Source organism: Martes martes, assembly GCF_963455335.1.
Source record: "Martes martes genome assembly, chromosome: 5".
In the NCBI taxonomy this organism is placed as follows: Eukaryota; Metazoa; Chordata; class Mammalia; order Carnivora; family Mustelidae; genus Martes; species Martes martes.
In genome coordinates, this window is record NC_137892.1 from 58,209,400 (window position 1) to 58,227,090 (window position 17,691).

Below are 17,691 nucleotides of genomic sequence, written 5' to 3' on the forward strand. Positions count from 1 at the left end.
CCTGATATGTGACCTTGGGCAGGTCCCCTGACATTTCTGGGCCTTGGTTTCCTTTTTCTAGTATTAATTGATATTCTCTTTATGTCCATGACAAGGCATTTGTCCCCTTATCATTTATATCATTCTATTTTGTTTTGTAGTTAGTTATCTGTGTGTCTTACTCTTTGAATTACATGTGATGGGTGCAAAAATCTTTTCTGTTTTTACATTTCCCACTGTATCATCACTATGTTTATATATTATAGACATGCAAGAAATAATGGATGAATTAAATCAATTTAATGATTATATAGAGATATAAATGTACATGTGATAATAAAGAGAAATATAGCTAGGAAACTAAGTTGTACGATCTCATAGAAAAATGTGCAGGCCACAGTAGAAAACATACATATTTTGGGTAGGAAGGAAAAGCCACTGAAAGTTTTAAAACAATGAAGTGATTTAACAAAGGAAAAAATCTATAGTTAAAGCTACCAAAAAAAAAAAATCAAGTATAATTTAGTTTGCCTAAATTTGCCTTTACAAATGATACAATCAATACCTTTTTAAAAGATTTCCTAATTACCATCATACGCTCAGCAAAACTATTATTTTAAAATAATCAAATACATTCTATTTTCTTCCTCATAAATTTCAAGTAATTTAATGTTTTACCATATAGAATTGTCTGGTAGTGTTGCAACTGTATTTCTTTGAAAACATGTTAAAGTGTTGTTTTTCCATGTTATTAAGGAGTTGCTGTTGGACCAGAGTGCTATGTGGGGAGTAGAATTTTTTCTGTGGTTGGTTTTATTCTTTGTGTATTCTTCTCCTTACTTCTAAGGGAGCAGAGACGACCAAAAGTCCCCCATCATCTTTCCCTGTTGGCCCAAACAGAAGACCAGAATTGTCCAACTAATTTCTTAAGGTCAATATAAAGAACAAATGAAATAGTGTATCATGTGTATAAAAGAAATTTGGAAAGTAAAATTAAAGAAATAGAGTCTAGTGTGCCTAATCTGTGTGAATTAAAGAATCACTTTGTTCTTTTTATTTTTTTTTTCCACATTTGGAAATGAAAGTTCCGTTTCTTCCCTGGACAAAATGATAAGAATAGGGAACAATCATTAAATGCTTAAAGATGATAGATAGGTAAGGGTAACATCATCTTTTATACTCAGACAACCCTGGGGCGCCTTGGTGGCTCTGTCAGTTAAGCAACTGGCTTTGGCTCAGATCATGAACCCCAGGGTCCTGGGATCGAGCCCTGCATCCAGCTGCTTGCTCAGTGGGGAGCCTGCTTCTACCTCTCGCTCTGCCCTGCTCCTCCCTCTGCTTGTGCACATGCTCTCTCTCTCTGTCAAATAAATAAATGAAATCTTAGATAAAGTACTCAGACAACACTGAGTTAGATAACACCTCATTACCATTGTATGGATAAAGAAGTTCTGGTTTCCAGAGGTTAAGAAAATTGTCCCAGGCCATGTTAGGAAGTATATTAGGGCACACCTGGCTTATCAGCCTGACTTTTCAAAAACAAGCATCTTGCTATTAAGTGCCATGATCTACTTCTACCCCAAAGAAACAGAAATTATGTTGTTCCCTCTAGTGTCTTCTGATAGAGAAAGGCAATCTGGGGACTTAGCACTCCTTTCTGCTAATCAGCACCCAAGAAGGAGGGGCCTGCACATTCTACAGATGTGTGGAACAGGACTCCCAGTTCCCAGGCTTTGCTTTCTTCATTTCTCATCTTTCCATTTTTTTTTTTTTTTTTTATAGCACCGCTGTTTTCCCTGGCCCTAAATACTGAGATGTCCCGATCTCAGCAAATCCAGTCCCAAATGTTGGTTTGTTGTGAAAATCTCTGACCTCAAATTTCAGTATTTATTTGCTCATAAAGGTATTCAAAATGTTACAACAGTTTAGGGCATTTCACCATTCTATTTATTATTCGAAAATAATTATATATTTAAGGGTAGGACCCATAACTGTAGAAATACAGTGCAAATTAAAAATTAATCCTTATTATAGAAATTCATAAGCAGGCAGAAGAATTAAAAGATATTACTTGCTGCTTCTATGGTGACTTCACTCCAGACTGCAATGAATCTTTTGTATCTGGTACATTTTAAGAGAGTGTGGAATATTGCTAGTGTGTGTCTGATTTTGGATTCATTTTAAAAAACATTCTTTTGGCATGTCTGAAATTAGATAATCTGGTTAGTCCACTTTAGTAGCATGCCTAACACCTGCCTTTAGGTCTGGAGTAACAATTTCATCATAAGGAGAAATAACCAAGCACTGTTTGGTTTGTCTATTATACAAAATTTTTGAGTCATAGAGTTCTCAAAAAAAAAAACAAAACAAAAAACACCATGAAATTAAAGTCCATTTTGTTATTGTTCAGGGCCTATGCTGATATATTCCAATATGGCAATACAATTTAACTTCTGAAATATAGTTATTTAGTTTTATTTTTGAAACACAGATGTAAGATTGTACTTATTTAGACTAAAATAAAGCCAGAAAAACACAAAGAATATAGAAAGTTATTACTTGATAATCGGTACTACATCTGTGTCCCAGAGCTTTCCAGTCTTGCTTGTTAGCCCTCTTATTGCTTTTTTGGGTTAATTCATTCATATTGCACAATGCTAGAAAAATAATATCCTAGAAAACTTGCCATCTTTTGTGCTTGAGCATATGTTTGCTTTGTAGACTTTTTTTCTTCAGTACATGAAAATGAAGATTATCATGCTATTCTGCTTCCCACAAGTACTTTTAAGTTTTTATTATGTGATATTTGGTTTTGTCTTGATGTTTAATTGATCCCGTGTCAGCTTTTGAAATTTAAGGACACTTGCTGCTCCTACCAATAGTATCTAACTCAATGGAAAGTATAGAATGTTCCTATAGCAAAACTTGGAAATTCTTCTGTTGACGTTGTTGTTTGCATGCTACAAATAATACAATGAATTAAGAAAAATCAAAGGGCACGTTGGGATAGTGCATTCTTGTCTGCCTACTAATCCTTCCCTGTCCTGGATACGGATACTGGCATCAGGGGACTCTCAGTTTTAGCTAAGACTATACATAAAGTAACTGGATATCTGATTTTTATTTTTGTTTATATCTATATTATTGTTATATTGATTTACTCAGCATTTTCCCCAGTCCCATTCACTTTGAAGACCACTCATTGAGGTGTCTGAAGCAGAAGAGAGCATTCACATGGACCCTGCATGGAAATTCCTCCCACAGAAGAGCTGTGCCACCTACAGGAATATGGAAAGTGAAGTCTTAACCTTAGGCTCCCCCGTCCCTCTCCCTTTATAGCACACTCACTTGGGCCCCTGTATTTAGGCATCAAGGATTTTTTTTTTTCTTTTGGGTAGCACCTCATGCTTCTCTAAATATGGAGATTAGCAAAGTTACCTTATTTTCATTATTTCTAATGTATTTTTATTGGCATTAGCATTCCTACTTAGGTCTTGACATCATTTTCTCTTTTTATTCCTCTGGTTTCTTCTCTAACCTCTCCTACCTGTGCTTCATAGTTTCTCTATTTTTCTCCTCCCTTCCATCTTTTTTACTGAATCTCTTCAGGTTAACTTCAGGGCTTTTTATAAATAGTGACTCCTTGAATTTTTGCCCTAGCCATATGAAGTAACCAAGAAAGAGACAAAAATTCAAAATTCAGACCATATGAATTAAAATCTGTACTTCAAACCATAGACCTTAGAGTGTTCTACACTCCCTTTATTGACACTATTCCACTGAACTTAATATACAGGTAGAAGTCTTTAAACAAAATAGCCACAGTTCGGTTCACTTCTGAATGTGAAACTGTGAATGTCAGAGCATGTGAAGAAGGTCTACCCACAGCAAGTACCAAGAAAGATGAGTACAGTATAGCAAGAGTCCTTTAGAAACAGGTGGAAATATAGAGAAAACAGTTATGCTAGGCCAGGACTCTTGGAACAACCAATAGATTACACCCATGACAGTGCATTGCTTCTGTTGCGTGCTGTTTAGTGAATGAGGTGTTTCACTTTGATTGGAAGCTTTACCAGGTGCAAGGAGTCATAAAGAGATTACTGTTTTAGGTCTGTTCACATGTGTTCTTTTTCCATCTCTTTTTAAAGAAGACAGTTAAATTAATTGAACAGATGTCAAAGCCTGGCTGACACTCAGAATAGTGAAGGACAGTTGAGAAGCCTTCTTATTTGGAGCTTCAGAACTAAATATTTGGTTAGCTAATAAAAATTGATTAAAAAAAAAACATTTAAATTCTGTTTTATGTTTCTTGGATGAACCACACCCATAAAGCATTAATAATACTTCAGTCCTTATTTCTTTGCTTAAACCTACTGGTGAAGTTATTCAAGTGTAGAATCCTAGCTATTAATATCCTAGATAATAGTTCTATTAATATCTTCGATAATAGTTCTATTAATCATTTCTCCCAGTGTTATCATTTGTTTTTAGTAATTTGCCTTTCCAAGATCTTTCAAAGCTTTTTCATGTTTTCATAGGCAAAAAAACCCCTTCTCCTTTCCCGGTTACATTTTAGCAATTATGTTTAATTAAATTACATAATTAAAATAACAAGCACAACTTGAAAAAACGTTGGAGAACAAACACAACTGACTCATGGTTAGTATGCAGGTCAGCTGGCAAGAATGTGGGTAGTTGGCCTAGCCAAGAACAGCCCCAAAGTGCCAGGAAGTGTAGAGCAGGGAGCATGTTGAACAGTGGGAATGGAGAACATCAGGTGACTGGGTTTTTTGGTGATCTGGAGTTTGTTTAAGGGAAATTCTGTTAGAGCAACTACAGCCGGTCCTGTCCAAATGGCAAGCTATGCACTGTTGCTCTGAGTTGCTCTTTTCATCTTGATATACTTCAAACAAATGCCTTCCTCCTTAGGCAATATTCATATTCCTCCTTACATCCCACCAGCAAGGTCTCCACAGAGGATGTGAAAGAGGGATTCAATAAAATACATTAATAAGATCATTATTGAACCAACAGAGGAGTTCCAATTCCCCGTCATTTTTAAGGAGAATCTTCTGGTGATAATGTTCCTGTTTTTTGTTGTGTTTGTTTTTGTTTTAACCCCTAAGTGACAGTCTTTATAATTCAAATGTTTAAAACTGCCTGGGAGGCTCAAGTTATTTCTGATATCACACAAAACAGATGGTTACCTTCTTTTTTTGCCTGAAGCTTACTTGTATTTCAAGACCCTACCCAAAAGCCCTCCTAGGAGGATTGTCTTTGCTGTGAACTGTGCATGCTTAAATGAGGTTTGAATATGAACAATAACGTGAATTTGAAAAAAAAATCATTACAAATAGAACAGTTTAAATGGTATCAGTGCAAAATCATTATTTGGAAATTTCAAATAAATATCAATACTTACATACTTGCAGATTCTTGGTGTGAGGAAAAAGAGCTAATTGAACAAATGGGGTTTTTTGTGTCACCACCAGAGGTAGAATGCTAGTACATAAAATAAAATCTCTGTTAAGATGAAAGTATTGTGAATAATGACAATTTACAATTTTAGGTTCTCTAATTTCTCTAATTACATATTTTCTTAATAATAATCATATGAAAAATAATGTTTTTAACTCAGTAGAAGGACCACTGATGTCCAAGTGAAATACTCATTTCTTGAAATTGAAAGGTGGTTATAGTTTGGTGGTTCTACCTTTGTGGTTTTCTCTTAGTTTAAGGGTGAATGTATGCATACCTAATATACAGTAACAGCAAATTCCTCATGTTGTGTTTTTAGCAATTCTAATGATGGAATATATATGAGTCTCACTCTTCTAGCATATCCTTTTATTACTTAATCTTTCACCTGATGCTTTTATTTATATGATAATCTAAAACTCTCATCATTAAAAAGAAAAAATATTTCAAAAATTTCTATTCACTACCGCTTAGTAATCAATTTAAACAAATTGCCTGTTTTATGCAAATTATGAAAACATTGGTATATATAATGATTTCTATAAAATATTATTATGTAAGTAATCTATATATAATACCCTGCTATTTAATCTTTGAATCTGCATTTTCATATAGAAACTCACAAACTGGGGCACCCGAGTGGCTCAGTGGGTTAAGCATCTGACTTGGCTCTGATCCTGGAGACCTGGGATCAAGCCCCACATCGGGCTCCCTGCTCAGTAGGGAGTCTGCTTCTCCCTCTGCCCCTTACCCTGCTCATGTTCTCTCTCTCACTCTCGCTCTCTCTCTCAAATAAATAAATAAAAATGTTTAAAAACAACAACAAAAAAGAAACTCACAAGCTACTACTTGTGTGTGCCTCGATAATCATGAAGTAAGTAACCACTAAGGGTTTGATTATTAACATTTTCCTAAGAATAAGCTATGTATCAGGCATTTATTTTTCTTGCTAATTTATCTTATTAAATTAATTAAATGAGGAGACCATTAAATTGAGCTGGCTCTAATATCTTAGCAGTCTAAGTAAGCAAATCAAAACCTAAGTCTGTAATGAGTTAAGGTTGAGAAATCAAAACCTAAGGACAACCAATCACAAACAGCTAACTAGCTTCCCCAAATAATGCAACTGGTTAAGCTTTAACCAATCAAATAATTTCCTTGCTTTGCTTCAGCCTCTTCCGCTTAAAAGTCTCTTCCATAACCCCTATCGGCAGAACACTCCTAACCATTTGTGGATGGGTGCTGCCCCATTTGAATTTATTTTTGTTCAAATAAACTCTTGAAAATGTTGGGGCGCCTGGGTGGCTCAGTCATTAAGCATCTGCCTCCGGTTCTGGTCATGCTTCCAGAGTGGTGGGATCGAGTCCCGCATCAGGGTCTTCGCTCAGCGGGAAGCCTGCTTCTCCCTCTCTTGCTCCCCACGCCCCTTCCCCACCGCCTCTGTTCCCTCTCTCGCTGTGCCTCTCTCTAAATAAGTAAGTAAAATCTTTTTTAAAAAATGTTAATATGCCTCAGTTCACGTTTTAACAATCTTCAATTGGAAAATGCTTCCTAAAGTTTCCTCAAAAAGGAGTTCTCCCTCCTCCACTTCCTGAGCAGTACAACTTTTAAAAAACTGAATGTTTATTTTTCAGTTAAATAAAATAATAAAGTAATTCCTTTTGCAGACTGTGTTTGTTTGCATTTTATATTTGGGTTATTGCTATGTAGTGATAGGAGCTACCAGTCAGACTCACACTTGAACATACTGTGTAAGTACATCACAAGCTTCTGGTAACAAGCTTGAGGTAGAGAAAAACAATTAGCTATTCATACAACTACTTTTAAAGCCAGTTGCTTATTTAATACTGACTTTTGTCTAAATTACAACCATTAATAATTTTAAGTATGTTATTATATAATAAGTATTCTTGAAATGTTTATGCATTGTATTTTATACTAGGTAATGAGTCCAGAAAACCCTTTTGTATGTAACCAGTACTATTACATCAGTGGCCATAAGTCATGTTCCTCGAGACAAGAGGAGTAAATGGGAAGAACCCATGATCCCTTCCCCGCACTTAGGGTAGTATTTGCCAGTGCTGATCTGAGGATGAGTCTCCCTATTTCTTTGCATTGTTATTCATTCCCCACCTTCCTTCCCATTCCCCTTCCCTTACAGAAACTCAGCCCAGTAGATTGTGCCCTTCCTCTATTGATTTAGAAAGTGAATTCTTGGAAAGCATGTGACGTTATGTTGTATATATGTGTTTTTAAATTTATGTGAATTGTATATATTTCATTGTTCTTTTTATTTTATTTTATTTATTTGACAGAGAGATAGAGAGAGAACACAAGTAAGCAGAGAGGCAGGCAGAGGAAGAGAGGGAGAAGCAGGCTCTCCCCTGAGCAGGGAGCCCCATGCAGGGCTGATCCCAGGACCCTGGAATCATGACCTGAGCTGAAGACAGATGTTTAACAGCCAAGCCACCCAGGCATCCCTATTTCATTGTTCTTTTTCACACATTCTTATGTTTGTTAGATAGCCATGTATAAATCCACTTCATCACTCTGACTCTAAGAAAGTATGGCTGTATGTGTGCAAGAGTACACATGCATGCGTGCAGGAGCACACACATAGATTTCATATTTTAAATCTTTAAAACCTCTAGGGATAGTCACTTAAGCTGCCTTCTTTGCTAACATAAAAAAATTCTACAGCAAATATTTGTATGCATTTCTCATTGAACACTTAGACAACAATTTTTCAGGGTGTAATACCCAGAAATAGGTTGCTTAATTTTGCTAACAACTAACAGATTGAAGTAACTATACCAGTTTGTACTCCCATCACCAGCAAAGGAATACTTCACCATTACTTGATATTATCTTACCTTTTTGTTTTGCCAGTCTGTTGGCTATAAATTACTATCTTTTCTTTAGTTTGCATTTATTTAATTTATAGTGAGAGTTCGACTATTGCTATTTTCTTTTCTCTGAATTACTCTTTAATATCCTTTGCTCCATGATCTGTTGGTTTCTTCATCTCGTGTGTGTGTGTGTCTGTGTTTGTAAAAACACTTTTTATATTTTAGATCAGTGCTTCTCAATTACATGTGAGTTCACATATCCCTTGCGGAAGGAGGGGGTCTCAGCCCATTCAGGAGGTTCACAGGTCTACACTAGTTCCATAATAATTCTAAGGCTTTCTTTACCATTTCACTGTGTTCATATTTGTACTGATGCCACAAAACAATAGTTGGGTAAAACTGCTGGTTCCTAGCTCAAATCGAGAGAAGCACCAAATGGTACTGGTAGTCGTTTAACCATCTCCATCGTGCACGGGGTGAAAATTTTAAAGAAATTCAGCTCACTTAAGAATGTCCTTGATGAAGCATTAAGATTATTAATTTTATTAAATGCCAATCCTTGCTGTGTCTTTAATATTGTGCATAATCAATGGGAATTACACAGAAAGCACTTCTAATGAGTATTGAAATATGATGATTATCTCAAGGAGAAGCTTTTGGGGGATTGTGTGAGCTACAAGCTGAACTGCCCCCCTCCTTCTTATTTGATTTTTTTTAGAGATTTGCTTATATATTTTAGAGAGAGAGACAGTGACAGGGCAGGGAGAGAGGGAGAGAGAGAATTTTAACCAGACTCCACCCCAGCACAGAGCCCAACACAGGGCTCGATCCCATGAACCTGAGATCATGACCTGAGCCAAAATCAAGAGTCTGGCAATTAACCAGCTGAGCCACCAGGTTACCCCAACCCCTCCTTTTAAATACCATGTTTACCTTAAGGAACAATCGACAAACCATTACTTTTCATATCGGGATATTTGGCAGAAATTGTCCTGAAAATGAACAAAGTAACCCTGCCTCACTAAGGAAGATAGCTGACAGCATTTCTTGCTAGTGATAAAATTTGAAATTTCAAGTGAAAATTAGACTTTTGGAAAAAATATAAGCACTGATCTAAGCTCAGGAGCTTCTAATACTTAAAGACTTTTCTGATAAAATTGGTGGTGATCTTAATCAAGGTAACTTTTTGATATTATATAATAAAATGTATTGATATTTAGAGACTCTCCATAGCTCAGTGAGACCATATTTTCCAAATGTCCATTGCATGTTGGTACAAAACCATGTGTAGGTAAAAGATCTATTTAAAGTGCAAGATAAACCGATGGATTTTAACTTAACAAATATTAAAAGTTCACTGGTAGATTTCAGATTCCACACTGCAACTAAAATTTAAACTATTGTCAAGTTTGTTTGTTTTTTTTTTAAATCATCTTCCCTGAATGTCCTTATTATTTTTTTTTCAGTGTTCCAAGATTCATTGTTTATGCAGCACACCCAGTGCTCTATGTAATACGTGAATACGTGCCCTCCTTAATACCCACAACCAGGCTAACCCATCCCCCCACCCCCTCCTTTCCAAAACACACAGTTTGTTTCTCAGAGTCCATAGTCTCTCATGCTTCATCTCCCCCTCTGATTGTCAGGTTTTGATGTCCTAACAAGGAAGAATATACATGTTATCTGGAAAGGTTATTAAAATAGTCCTTCCTTTTCCAACTACGTATCTGTGTGAAACTGCATTTTCTTCATTTACTTCAGCCAAAAAATATCTTGTAATAGATTGAATGCAGCAGCAAATATGAGAACCTACCTGTCTTCTCTTAAGCTAGATACTCAGGAGATTTGTAAAAATGTAAAATAACCTCTCAGTAAATTTTTAGTTTGGGACAATATAATTATTTTTAGAAAAATATGTTGTTTATGTTAAACTATATTTGTTTTATTATTATTTTAAAATTAATTATTAAGTATTTTTAACTTGTCAGTTTTAATTTTGAATACAATAAGTATTATATACTCCATATATTACTATTTTACTATATAATAATATGCACACACACACATATACACATCTCACAATGCTGTGTGTGAGTGCATTTGCTCTTTTGGTCCTTCAGTAATTTTTAAGAGTGAAGGGGTCTCGAGACCTAGAAGTTTTTGATCTAGTGTACTAAGTAAGCCCCTGTTGGTGTTTGACATTACAAATCTCTTCTTCCAAGCTGTCACCTTTCTATTAATGTTACCTGTGATGTACTTGGTTGAATAGAAAGAAGCCTTTAAATTTTTTAAAGGGAGACAATTTCATTTTTCCTTTCACACTTTGTGTTTTTATGGTCTTCTTAAGAATAGCTTCTTCAACTCTGAGGTCACAAAAATATGTTTCTACATTTTCTTCTATTAGATGAATAGTGTTACTTTTCACATTTGGCCCTTAGTACATTTCAGTTCAACCTCATTTTTTTCTATATAGAGTATCAATTTTCCCAACACCATTTACTAAATTTGGCCTTTCCCCTCTGACTTATAAAGCTTCCTCAAGTGTGAATATATGTCTGGGCTTTTTCCTGGACCCCTCTTCCAATTCCAATTAGGTATTTTTCTGTCTCTAGGTTATTTTTTATTTATTTTTAGTTAAAATTGTCTTGAGATGCCTTAATATTTGGCAGGTTTCCGCTGTTTTTCATGTCTTTTCCAAGATTCCTCTGAGTTTTTATAATGAAAATCTGTTTTTCTATGTATAATTTAAAATAAAATATAGATTTTTAGAATAAATTTATCTAACAGAATATGGTCCTGGATTTTGATGAAAACTGCACAGAATTTACAAATAAAATTCAGAGAACAAATTTATTATGTTGTCCCATCCATTAAATACTGGTCTTCTGTTGTATCTTTTGGTTAAAAAATATTTTCCATAAGGTCATATTATTTATTAACTTTTTAGATATTTTCTAGAATCACTTAATTTCTAGATATTTTATCATTCCTTTCACTATTAAAAATAACAGTGTATTCTCGGGGTGCCTGCGTGGCTCAGTGGGTTAAAGCCTCTGCCTTCGCCTCAGGACATGATCTCAGGGTCCTGGGATTGAGCCCCACATTGGGCTCTCTGCTCAGCAGGGAGCCTGCTTCCCCCTCTCTCTCTCTGCCTGCCTCTCTGCCTCCTTGTGATCTCTGTTTGTCAAATAAATAAATAAAATCTTTTTTAAAAAATAACATTGTATTCTCAATCTTTTATTTTTACTTCAATTTATTTATCTTTTGAATAGGTAAGACATCACGTACTTCAAATTTCGAAAGACACAAGATCAGTACTGTCAACGTTATCTTCCCTCTTTTCTCTCCCCAAGCTGTTTACCACCTTTTAAAGAAACCATTATTAACCAGCTTTTTGTTTTTGCTTCAGAGACATTATAATCCTGTACAAGAAAATATGTATACATATTATTTGCCCTTTACAGTACTATAAACAGAAGTATATGACACACATTGTTCTGTTGCAAACATCTTACTGCTTTTTCCTGTAATTTCCAGATAATTGTAGATACTCTCCTTTGATACCATACCAAAACTTGACAAGCAGTAATTTCTCAAATCACACGCTAAGAGCTCGCCCTCTCTTTCTCTGCCTCGCCCTCTTGCTCTCTTCCTCCTACCTTCCCTCATTCTTGATTTTTTTCTTTACAACTGAACAGTGTTCCATTTTCTGGACTTTTCCATAATGAAATGACTTAGACCCCTATGGATAGACATTTTAAATCATTTGAAATTGTGTTCTGTTATACACAGTGCTGGAGGGAACAACTTTGTACCTACATCAGTTTACCTATGTATGATTATACTTGTAGGCTGCATTCTTAGAATGAAATTTCTGAGTTTAAGAAAATGTGCATTTGTTATTTCATTTCACGTCACTAAATTCATAAAAGTCCTTCATAAAAAACTGTCATTTATATTCCCACTAGGAATGTACAAGCTTGCCTATTTCTTTACACTTTAATGAATATTGTGTAATATTGTGTGAATTATAGTATCTTGGGGTAGATTTAATTTGTATTATGAGTAAGATTGAGTATCTTTTCAGATGTTTAAAATCCATATGTATTTCCTTTGATGTCAACTAACAAAATCCCTTGCCCAGGTTTTTCTATTGAGTTGTTTTTTTGCCTGTTAACAAATAATTCTTCGATTAATCAGCTCTTTGCTATGATATGATTTGGAAAACATTAGTCCCATTTGTCCTTTGTATTTTACTTTATTTTGCTTTTTATCTTAAAGAAATTTTTAGTTTAATAACATTTTAAAACTAGTGCCATGATTAGAAAGTCACTTTCCTCTCAGATTATTTTTAATTAAGTATTCTCCTCTGGTCCTTTGGTGGTTTGTTTGTTTGTTTTTCATTTAAGTATTTAATTTACCTGGACTTTACTCTGGGATAAAAGGACAGATATTGATCTAAATTTATTTATTTAAGATGTCTACCAAATTATCCCAATCCAGTTGTTGAATATTCTATTTTTTCTCCACTGATTTGAATATCACTTACTTCATATATAAAATTCCCTTACATAGTGGGGTCTTTTTATTGATTTTCTACTCTGTTTTATTGATCTGTCTGCTTTTACATGTGGCAGTATCACACTATTTTAATTGTTTATATTTTTAATTAATTGCTGATACAGATAAACGTTGATCTCACATTAAGCAAATTTGCAGAACTTTTTCATTAGTTTTTATTATTTGTTGCTTCCTTGAATTCTCAAAGTAAATTGTTACATCATCTGTCAGTATGGACAATCTCTGTATCCCATTCGGCTGACTTCTGGAAGGAATTTCTAATCTGTCTTGGGCTCACTAGTTTATTCTGAAGCCCTGCCTCTATGCTTGAAATCACCCCATTGAAAACCTTATGTAGCTTAATTTTAAACTTTTTTTGACTTTAATTTTATTTTTCATTCTCAGTATTTCCAACTGGTTCTTTTTTTGTTTCAGTCTTCTGTTTCAAAAATGTCCTTATCTTCTTAGGGATTAGTTTTTCTAGTAATAGTTCTGTTTTTGTTTTCTTCATTTGATTGCAGTGCTTGCATTACTCAGAGAGTTCGTGTTAATATCTTGGCTGGTGATACACCTGAATGGAAGGGAAAACCCTGTCCTAGCTGCAGCTGTTGCAGGTAGATTGAGGTGGTGCAAAGAGGGGGCTCCATGACAGAGTTATAATCTGTACTTATCCCGAATCCCTCTTCCCCCTGCCTCATTTGCCCCAGACACTGTTTTATCAGTATCTCCATTGCTCCATTTTACCTCCTTCGTGCAGAGACAGGGATGCGGAGTGCAGAGTAGGAAACACGAAGACTTGTAGTGATTGCAGGCTCCCCATCCCAGCCTGGCCCACACGTCACAGCGGCCTCCCCCTGGCAGTGGATTGGAAGTGGGTAAATCAGGAAGGAGCCAGACTGCAAAATGAGAATGAGAAATGGCAGATTTAGAAAGCTCTTCCCAAGCCTGTCTCCCATCACTAGCCCTTGGAGTTTTCCCCACATCCCAAACATAGAGACATGCACTGGGATCTCGAAAACTCCTATTACACTAAGGGTTTCTCATGGTTTTAGAGTTAGAATTTGATAAATCTCAGTGCCTCCTCAGGAACTTTCTAACATGGAGTATCTCCAGTGCTGGATTCAGGGGGTCTTGTCAGCGACCCATGAATTTTCATTCCCGCATGTCAAAGCTAGTGGTTGGATTCACACACACACACACACACACACACACACACACACGCTTAAACATAGTAGTCCTAAATGTCTTATCAGTTCATAGCTTTGGAAGTTATTTCCAAAGGTATTTTCATATGGTTATTATGATTATCAGCTCTAATAAATACAGCGTACCTCTCCAAGTCCAAATTCCCTAACATCAAATGGCTAAGGTAGAAAGAATGCTTCTTTTCATTTAAATAACAACGAAAACTGAAAATCAACCCCAAAAGCAAATGTTCCAAGAGATTTCTAGGTGGCAGGTGTTATTAAATTTTTACATGCATTACATCGTATAATCCTCACATTTAATAATTCTATTAAAATCCCTTTTACAAGGGAGGAAATTAAATTTCAGATAGCTTAGACAAGTTGTCTAAGATTATATTGGTGGAAGTGACAAAAGCCAGAGCTGAAACGGTTAGTTCTTTTTTGCCTTCTGCCTGGCCTTTGCATGGGTTCTAGGCATTCTAGGTCCAGATTATGTTTCTTAATATTTATAGGGGATACCATTCACTCAAAATACCTTAAATACAGTTCTGTTTTTTAAGGCCATGAAATCTACTTCCCAGTGGAATAATAATTTCTCTGAAATCAGATTAGTAAATGAAAATAATCATTGTATATTTGAATATCTGTCAAGTTCAGGGAGTAATTTTAGAATTTCTGGTGCAATCCCTGATAGACCTTTAACATGGTATCTGGAGTGGCTCATACAGGCAGAATAAGCAGAATAAAAGGCAGTTCTCCTTATATCTAATGTCATTTTAGAAAGAGATTGTAGCATAATGTTGGAATGTATGAAAGGGGATTACTTGCCACAGGTTGTGTGGTGGAGATGTTTCTAAAATCATGCTATAGCCTTCTTCCAAGGCTCATTTATTTCTCACAGCAATATACATTCCTGGTACTAAACTGGAGTGTAACCATGAGAGTGAAATCTTAGCTGTCTTATATTGAATATCTTATTATCCGAGCTTAAAAGTGCTAGGTGTATAAGAACTCAAAAGTGTAAAACTAGTAAGTGTTAATAATCCCAGAACCTGTGCTCTATAAATTTTTTATTTAATGAAAACAGTGCTGATATTTAATTACAAATACCAACTAAAACTAGATAGAACCCAAGTTGGGTGCTGCATTATTATCTGGAATTCCTGCTCCCTGGGGTATACTCTCAGAGCCTATAAATATTAGAGTAAATAGGAATCTTTTAAACCATCATTTCTAATGATTTAGAGAGAAACATGTACTCAAATTTTTTCTGATTGTTATACCTCCACAATTTAAGCTTTAGAAAATGAGTCTATAGCTCATCAGCCAAAACTCGAGCAGAGATAATTTGGCTATCTATAAGAGGTATAAACAAGATAATTGAAACAAGATAAAAGATAATTGAAAAGGGATGTTCAACAATATCAAGGGTGGAATTTGACTTCCAAAATGGGAGGAAACGTGATTCTAAGTGTCCACTATTTATGTTGTATATATTAAAATGGTTTAGACTATGAAGAGTCTCAGATTAAAAAAAGAAAAAGCAGATCATATGTGAGATATGGAAGATGTTTGCTCTTCCATAGCAATGTGCTAATTTACCTAACATACTGAAATAATAATTATCTTTTGGAGGTTACCTGTTCTCAACTCAAAGTTAAAATTCCAAAATCAATCTTTGGAGAACTATTTGAGACAAATGTTAAGAGCCATAGGTAAAATTTACCTTCATGGAGGATATTCTTTTATTTAGACCTCCAAACAAGAATGGAATATAAAATGTATTCATGTCAGAAATGTTGATATTGGGGCGCCTGGATGGCTCAGTGGGTTAAAGCCTCTGCCTTGATCTCGGGGGTCCTGGGATCGAGCCCCGTGGCGGGCTCTCTGCTCAGCAGGGAGCCTGCTTCTCTTCCTCTCTCTCTGCCTGCCTCTCTGGCTACTTGTGATCTCTGTCTGTCAAATGAATAAATAAAATCTTAAAAAGAAAAAAAAAGGAAATGTTGATGTTGGAGTATTAAAATGAGAAAAGTAAAACTGGACAGCCAAGTCAACTTACTTAGGATTTTAGCAGAAGAGAAGAGACCAAAGACCCAGAATTTAACAACAAAATTGCTGTTTGTAAATTCTGCATTACAAGAATGAAAAAGAGGCATGTTCATTGGTCAGTAGCTGGAGACTACTCCACCCCAGTTCTTTACTCATCGGAATTCCAGGTTTTCTTTTGACGTGAGTCAAGACTGCCTTTTCCCAAGAGAACTGCCTTGTGAACATTGATTGGGATGGATCCTCATGATGTTCAGTGAGGGAAAATGGGACTGGGAAACTCACAATGAAGAAGGTAGACTTTGCCCTAGTGGCAAATTTTCCAAAGCCTAAAAAGCATTTGCTACATGAGGGATTCAGATTTGCCCATAACACACTTAACACATTTAAAATCTATAAATCCAGGGGAATAAAATTGTAGGCCTTTAGTAAGTCATACTGATTGTATGGGGGGGTGGGAAGGTTTTAAGGATTGCTTTCTTAGTTCTGATTTTTAACTTTTTGAATATGTAACATGAATATATATTTAGCTTATAGTTTATAAATGCTATATATATAGTGACATATAGAGGAGCTGGTTTCCACATGCACATCCTCTACAAATGTTAATAACTCTTAGTCTCATCACAAAGTGAAAAACTCTAGTCACTAGCATGAATCTGAAGATTTTCTTCTTTGGGAATCAGAATTATTAACTTAATATCAGAATATGAGACATTAAAATTGTTGTGATTTGTAATTAATGAGAAAAGAGCTCTATAGCAATTTGTCAAGAACATTTGAGGCAGTACCTTCCTACTTAGTTGAAGATTTTATAAACATCATAAGGGCTTTTTTTTTCAGTGTTCCAAAATTCATTGTTTATGCACCATGCCCAGTACTCCATGCAATACGTGCCCTCCTTAATACCCACCACCAGGCTCCCACCCTCCTCCCCTCCCAAACCCTCAGTTTGTTTCTCATAAGGGCATTTTAAAGTGAATGGACCAATTGTTTTTAAAAGATTTATTTATTTATTTGAGAGAGAGTATGCACCCATTTATTTCTCATTTATTTCTCACAGCAATATACATTCCTGGTATTAAACTGGAGTGTAACCATGGGAGTGAAAGGGGCAAGGGGCAAAGGGTGAGGGAGAGAAGTAGATTCCCCACTGAGCACAGAGCCCTCTGTGGGGCTCCATCCTATGACCCTTGAGATCATGATCTGAGCCCAAATCAAGAGTCCAATACTCAGTTGACTGAGCCACCCAGGCTCCCTGCTAATAGAACAATTTTTAATGACTGCCATATATGAAGAAAATGTGTTTCTTACCTTGTGGCACTTATGTATAGAGTATCAGAAGGAGCTCCGTATAACTATGAAAAAATATTAGTTTTATTAGATGACTGGTATTCTTGCAGCAAACTATTAAAAGGTGATTTGGAATGGGGAGAATATATGGAGAGAAAATATCAGTTAGAAAATCTCCATATGCTGAAATGAAGAGAAAAACAACTATGTGTTGAAAAACCCTCCAATAACCCGTAGGAGAGACTACAGTATAAAGAGCTAGCAACCGAGGATGCTTATGTTTGGTTTTTTTGTTTGTT

The 17,691-nt window shown here is 35.6% G+C and overlaps 1 protein-coding gene across 1 annotated transcript in view; it reads left to right on the forward strand.

Annotated features, from left to right (window-relative positions):
• The window catches only part of EDIL3 (EGF like repeats and discoidin domains 3), a gene marked incomplete at its 5' end in the record, with an annotated part of 295,014 nt that overhangs the window by 163,345 nt on the left and 113,978 nt on the right, over nt 1-17,691 (forward strand). The window lies entirely within an intron of this gene.